Below are 8,089 nucleotides of genomic sequence, written 5' to 3' on the forward strand. Positions count from 1 at the left end.
AAAAAAATACAATAAATATCATAAGTTTTGTTTGATAGGATCCGGCCCCTAAGTCCTAAAAAACTGTAAATTTTAATCATTTTGAATAATGATTCATATATCTTTTACCTACCTAATACACAGTGCCTTCGAAGGTGCTTTGACTTTAGAGTCAGAACCTAATTTGGGACATAGTGCATTTCATTACCCTAGGTTAGGTAACTTCATTTCACTTTTCAATAAAATCTAAAATGCAGCGGTTTTTGAGAAAATTAGATTTAAAAATTTCAAGTTCAATTTTCACCCACTAGGAGTTACCGCATAATCATGACCAGAAAAGCAAATATTCTTTATCTAAAATTTTGAACAACTTTGCTTTTATAAAGTCAGTAATAAAACTTCCATATATATGATTTATTTAAGGCTGAATTTCCGTGACCTTAGCAAAGCAATTGATAAAAATGTTCATTAATTAACTCACTTCAGGAGTGATTTTATGAAGAACTTTATCAAAGCAAAGTTGTTCAACATTTTAAATAAATAATCTTTGCTTTTCTTGTCATGATTATGCGGTAACTCCTAGTGAGTGAAAATTGAACTTGAAATTTTCAAATTAAATTTTCTGAAAAACCGCTGCATTTTAGATTTTATTGAAAAGTGAAATGAAGTTACCTAACCTAGGATAATGAAATGCACTATGTCCCAATTTAGGTTCTGACACAAAAGTCAAAGCACCTTCATTTGCACTGTGAATACTGTTTCTTACCAAAATATAAAAAAAATCTTGCGATTTTTCGGCCACACTATTATCCGTTCGTGCCTAAAAGCACTCAAATACTTTCAGATTTAAAGTTCACTTCGATGATGTAATGAAATAAAATATACATTTTCAAACTCTTAAATTTGGTCAGTGTGTCATTGCTAAAAAAAGGGTTGATTTCTTTTGAAAATTTTAAGATTTTTTTATTATATAGACAGCTAAAAATAACTACCCTATTGATATCAACGATGTCTGTATGTCCGTTTACTACAAAAAAACAAACATAAAAAAAACAATAAAAACATCATTTCGCAATGAGTCCAACTATGACCCATTATGATGCATATTGTTCAAATATTAAGGATAACAATATTCAGAAAGAAAACCTTTTTTTTTACCAAAATAATGACAGACAAAAATGCCAATAAATGAGAATAAGATGATTAATAGATTTGAAAACTTAACTTAAAGAAATTTTAATCATCTTATAGGCTATAAAATCAAACATTTTTTAGAGAATTTGCAACCTGTTAAAACACAGGAAACCCTGTAACAGACAGACGACCATTTGGAATTATAGAGAATCTTCTAAAAATAAGCAATCACATATTAAATTTAAAAAACTTTTTGTCAAAATACCAGCGCCCTATTATAACTTTAGAAAAAAAGGGTATTTTTCTTTTTTAAGGGGAGGAGGGGGTGTCCCACCCCCCAAGAAAACCAAGAAAAGTTATAAACCTTCCCGGGACCTATGACAAGCCACCCTGTAAAGGAGAACCCGATCGGTCCAGCGGTTAGCGAGATCCTTCGCTACAAACAAACAGACAGACAAACAGACAGAAAAACAGACAGACAAACAAACAGACAGACAGACAGACTTCGTAAGATTGGTTCATCATATCGACAAATTAGATATAATTCTGGAAATCAAAATTTATCCCAGCGTTTCATTTAAATTTTCCACAGCAGTCTTAAATTAAACAGGCGGCAGCTGCCACAGACTAACAAATAAACACTTAACTTTTTAAAAAAGTTTATGCCGGGAGGTGAGGGATATTGGGTTATTTGTTACACTAGCCCCCAAATTTTTATATTGACTTTTCTCATTCGTTGGACTGACAATTTTGGGGACTTTTATGGAATTTTTATTGGTTAGTTCATTATGTAAAGTGTCCAAAAACGTTTAACTGATAATTGTTTTATATAGAAGGGGCAATTTTGTTTCTCATCATTGAGGGTGTTCATCACTTAATGGGCTAGTGTCTTATCCCTTTAGAACCCTGAGTTTATGCAAGAAATTATTTGAATTAGTCTAAGATGACAAAAAGAGAACAAAAAGTTGCCGACAAACAGATGTGTGCCTAATCTTTATATCATACAGGGATAGATGGATATGACAATGGTAAATAATTTACTATTACCCTCAATCATGTCACTTATATGTACGGTCACCGTAAGAAAAAAATAACCACAAGAAAGTCAGATATTGCCACCATCCCTTTGAAGATAACTAGCGGCTTCGCCCCTAGCCTCTAGGGGCTTTGCCCCAAGAGGTTTGATCAAACCAATTTTTCGTATTTTAGATTTAAAAGAAAAATTTTAAAAAATTCTTTGGGGGGGGATTTTTTTTTGTTGGGGGAGGGGGTAGTCGACCCCACTATTTTATTTTAGTTTTAAAAAGAATTTTTTTTTCGGGGGGGGGGGGATATTTTTCATTTATTATAGGGGTTGGGGGTGTCCCACCCCCCAAGAAAATAGTTATTAACCTTCCCGGAACCTATGAGAAGGTATCCTGTAAAGGAGAACCCGATCGGTTCAGCGGTTAGCGAGATCCTATGCTACAAACAAACAAATAGACAGACAGACATCGTTCTACTTTGTATTATAGATAACTAGCGGATGCATGCACCCCTAGAGGCATCTAGGGGTACTTGAAGGATGAGGGGAAGTGAGGGAATCGACCCTCCACTTTATATTTTAGTATTGATAAGAAAAAGAAGAAAATCTTTTTTGGCGGGTAATTATATCTAGGGAGGGTGGTTTTACCATTCCTAAAATAGTTATAAACCTTCCCTGGATCTATGAGATTTTTCACTATAATAGAGGATAAGCAGTTCGGTTCAGAAGTTAGCGAGACCTTAAGCTACAGATAGACACACAGACATTTTGTTACTTTTACATGAGGATTAAAATATTTTTTTTTATATTAGCGAAAATATGTTCTTGAAAATAAAGAAAGCAATGTATGTTTGGTCGTTTTAATTATTCTGCTTATGATTCGGTCATTTTGAAGTAGAGGAAAGGAAATTTTCTTCAATTGACCTATCTTTTATAGCTCTAATATTTCCAGTTTAAATTTAGCTTAACATTTATTTCTGTAGAACTATTACTCACTTTTAAAAACAAGGATGACAACATCCGTAAAAGCCAGGGAGGGAGGGGACGATCTGGACTGTAAATTTCACTGGTATTCAAAGTTTTATTACCATTGACTAAAAAATTTTGAGTACTTTTATTGATTTTATTTAAAACTAGAAGTGACCTAACTTTTCAAACAATCAGGGACAAACAATAATTGTAATTTTTTAAGAATGGTTGCCAGCTAATGTTTCGTCATTTTTCTAACAGTTGCTATATAAAATAGTGGAAGGTTATAGCAAACTATTGAAATCACCAAACAAAGTTCTAAAGCTATAGAACAATGAATTATAAGATTTAATTTTATAGGCACTTTGATTAAAAGGGTTTATTTTACATTTCTTATCAAGAATATAAACAGCGTTGAATGATTGAATATTTAAAATTTAGAAGCTTTATATTTTTTAACTGTTTACTTTTTTGCTTCATCATTTCTTGGAGCAAAGCTACAATTTGATTTACATAAATCGCGTTAGTTGTTTCTTAAAAAAAACAGCAACTCAGCCGTTAAAAAATCCGCTGTCTTGTCCCCAAGAGAGTCAATATGTTTTTACAATCCGCTGACACATTTTAAACGGGTCTCCAAGATTTCTAAATTGAGGATACCAAAAATGGATACTTGTTAATTGCATGGGATTTTGATGAACTCAAAAACTAAATCAAGCATATTTATCTAATTGCACATTATTTTAGGGATCTAAGTACATATCCCCAATGATGATATACAAAATTGCCCCTTTTGTAGATTTGTAGATTACAATTAGTGGTTGAAACGTTTGGACACTGACAGTCAACTTAATAATCCAACCAATCAAAATTTAGTTTTTTAGACAAAAAATAAGAAAATGTTATTAAAAAACTTTGGGGACTAGTGTAATCAACAGCCATTCTTGATATTATTTTCATATCTTTTAAAATTATTAAAATCCTATGCATAGTTTAAAATTAAAATCTAAAAATCAATCAAAATGTTATACAATTATCCAATCCATACATTTAATGTTTACATAGTATTTCAAAAATAAATATTAAACATGAATCATAAGAAAAACAAGATAACAACATCCATAGACGCGAAGCTCAATTATTGATAATATGACATCTACAAAGGTTACAGTGCGGCAAGTAGGTGTCCATTAAAAAAGTAAGTACAGACTTATTGATAATACATATAGAGTTGTTACGCTTTCAAGAAAATACTTAGTGTTTAAGAAGATTTAATTAAGGTTTAAAATTGATAGGACAATTCAAACAAGCCAAACTAAAATAAAAATAACCTAACCTTAAAATAGTTGTATTGATAAAATCAGAGTAAGAGTAAAAGTGTTTGATGTTTACCTTTGAAAAAGATAAACAAATCGTCTGATGCATTTTAAACCAGGAAGGAAGGGGACATTAGTCTGTTAAAATTTTATAATGACGTTTTCATATTCATATTCTTTAGCTTAATAACTTTGAGTACTTTTTAAAATTTTGATTGGGTTAGTTTTTAAGGTGAGTGTCCAAACGTTTCAATCATTAATTGTATTCTACAGATGGGGTGATTTTGTGAATAATCCTTGGGGATGTACATTAATTTATCGGCCATTGTTATATCCCTTTAGATCCCTGACATTGAACCCATCTGTTTCTAATACTTTTAAATGTTAATACAGGGATCTAAAGGGATAAAACAATGGCCGATAAATTTACAAACAATATACATCCCCAATAATGATACACAAAATTGCCCCTTATGTAAATTACAATCAATAGTTGTAACGTTTGGACACTCGACTAACCTATTAAAGTCTCCAAAGTTGATTAGCCAAAAAATAAGGAAACGTTATTATAAAGCTTTGGGCAATAGTGCAATAAACAACCCAATGTCCCCTTCCTCCATGGTTTCTTAATCAAACTTTGCAATTAAAAACATTTGAAAGTAAATACAAAAATAATTTTCTTTCCGACGCCTAAAAAATATCCTCCTTTAACATTTACATCATTTATTGTTTCACAATTTACTGTCCTTAAATTTGTTTCGCCAAGCTAACTATGGAGAAAATTGTCATTGTTAAAATTCATGTTCAACATTTTTACTGACAAAATTTGATCTTTAAGAGCATAATTATGTAACTAACCCTGAAAAATAATCAAGATAATTTTTTTCTAAGGCAAAACATTATGCCCATTAAAGTTTAAGTCTTTTTTTTTCTCAGCAAAGCTTTTCTAAAATCTCTCTGTTATGTCTGTCTAATTTTAAAGAAGCTTCGTGACGGTCAGTTTCCAAGAAGGGAACCGCGATTTTTTACAATCTAAAGTTTCAGTTTTAATTCACTCGGGTATGGCCGATAAATTGATGTACATTCCCAACAAAATTACCCCATCTAAAGATAACAATTAGTGTTATAACATTTGGACACTTAACCTAATGAACCAACCAATCAATATTCAATAAAAGTCCCCAAAATTGTTAACAAATATGAAAGAAAACGTTTATTTAAAACTTTGGGAACTAGTGTCATAAACAGCCCAATTTCCCCTCCCTCCCTGTTAATCAGAGAACTTAATACATTTATATAAATGAAGGACACAAGGAGTAATGTTTGTTTACCTTAAGGGTTGAAGGTGAGGCAAGGTTAATGTATGTTTATACTCATACTAACTCAAAACATTTACATTAACAACAAGGGTGATAATATTCAAAAGCAATATATGAATATTTTTTAGCACTCAAGGCTGCTTTAGATTATGTAAAAATTAAAGTTAAACAAAAAGATAGACAGAAAATGAAAAAAAAATAAGGGGGGGGGGGGGATAGTTATTCATCACATCGTATTATAGAAAGCTTTCCGTGGATATTAAATAAAATAGGATTAATGCATGTTTGTGAGTCTTGAGGCTAACAAAACTTATATTAATTTCATGATTTTTTATTTAATATTCATAGAAAATTGTCTGCAATACGAAGCTAAATCTGATTTTTCTGTATTGATGAGAACCGGTTCTAATCCAGCGGATATTAATCCATACTGGAAAAAAAATTCTAGTCCAAATATTAGAACATACATTACATATATATATTCAAACCTCCAATGTGTATAATAATATTTGTAACTATATTTGGACCGTCATGTCCCATTTAACATACATTAATCGAACACAGTTTTGAGTGTATCCCTATTTACACATCCAGCGTAATTTTTCTTATAATTTTAAATTGTTTATATGTTAAAAGTCAGACAAATATAGCATTACAGACAGACAGATAAACAGACACAAACACTTACAGAAAAGCTTAGGATTGTGTGGTATTCGGCAACCGTGAGCCATGTCTATGGCACCCCTGATCTGGGGTTCGGTGGAGGGTCAATGGCCCTCCCCCGAGTCCTGGGGAAGGGGTCTAGTGACCCCCTCCCTACGCTTAGAATTAATGATTTGAATCTGTCATGTTTATTATGGTTAACTGTATTCTTAATTCTCCCCCACCCTTTCCAGGGATGGGGGAATCATTATTGCCCAAACTGACCATTGTATATATATTATTTATGCTTTTATGTTATGATTATTTATTCCTATCCATGTAATTATTGTTTGTTGTATATAACTCCAGTATATCTTAAGCCTTCAATAAAGTGACAACTAAAAGTAGATGTTGATCATTATCTAGTGAAAGCTAGAGAAGCGTAGCTTCTCTATAGTAAGGTGTCCACGTCTGTCACACTGCCGTAATCTAATTGAACTCCGGTGTCTGCCATTGATCCTCGGCGGATACCACAACTTTGGTGACAGCTGTGTGAGATTACGGCGAACCACAAGTGTAGAGCAGACGCGCATCTGAGGCTAAGGTACTCCCAGCAGTGAATCTGGCAAAACTGACGCAAGCAACCTGAATTACCCACCCTGGACAGCAAAGTTTAACTCTGCAGCCGGCAGTTGTGGAAGCAAAACAGCGAAATCTGACGAATAACCGCGAGCAGCGCTAATATCTAACGGAGAATTGAGCGCCAAAAGGGCTGAAACAGGCCTGCGGACCGGCTGAAACAAGCCAAATACGTGTAGACGGCTGAAAATAGGCCAACTTTACTGCAAGAAATAGCAGGATCCGAACCAGTGGCGCTAGCAGGACGGGACATTCCCTGCCGCCGATAGGCTGAAACATGCCACATAGCTGCAAGCTGCGAGCTAACATACGGGTGTAGTGCACCAGAACAGAGAAAAACTACGTCAACCCCGAGTATCCTGAGAAGCTACAACGCAGCCACCCATCTAGAAGACAGATATTATATCACATTTGCAGGGATTACCACCCCAATGTGATGACCAAACAATAGATTTATGAGCAAAGCTTGGCAAACAAATTGTTGTGTTGTGATAAATCTAAGAATAGAACAGGCTTGGATTACTGTTTATTGTGATAACAGCTAAAAATAGAACAGAGTTGGTCAACAAATCTGTTATGTAATTGTGATAAGGACAGCAATAAAAGTTAGATGTAATATAATCAAAACAATTTCAAGCCCACAGCACAATAACAAATACACCCCTTATTCCAAGGGAAGGGGAGGGGGCCCCTTTTCCATTTGAAGACAAATACAATCAGGGTTATATAACAGATAATCCTAAGATTAAGAAGCAGAGGCCCCATTACACCAACACACAGTTACCCCCTCCCTCACAGTGGGAACGGACGGAGTTACCCCCGTCCCCTCACGCGCTTCCCCCTTCCTACCCACACTAGGCCAAGTCCGTCTGTAGTGTGGAGCTAGCGATCGGATATACAGAGCGCCATTCACGGGTAGCGCAACAAAGTGCGGAAAACATCATAAATCTAACGGACGAAGCGGACCAATGAGGGAGCGAGCTGAGGGGTGAGAGCGCGTTTTCCCCGTGTGCGCGGATTTGACGGCGCGAACGCGCGTTACAAGGACAGAAGATTCCACGTACACACAC

The sequence above is a fragment of the Acartia tonsa genome, chromosome 7 (genome assembly GCF_053477335.1).
Source record: "Acartia tonsa isolate MP-2025a chromosome 7, ASM5347733v1, whole genome shotgun sequence".
In the NCBI taxonomy this organism is placed as follows: Eukaryota; Metazoa; Arthropoda; class Copepoda; order Calanoida; family Acartiidae; genus Acartia; species Acartia tonsa.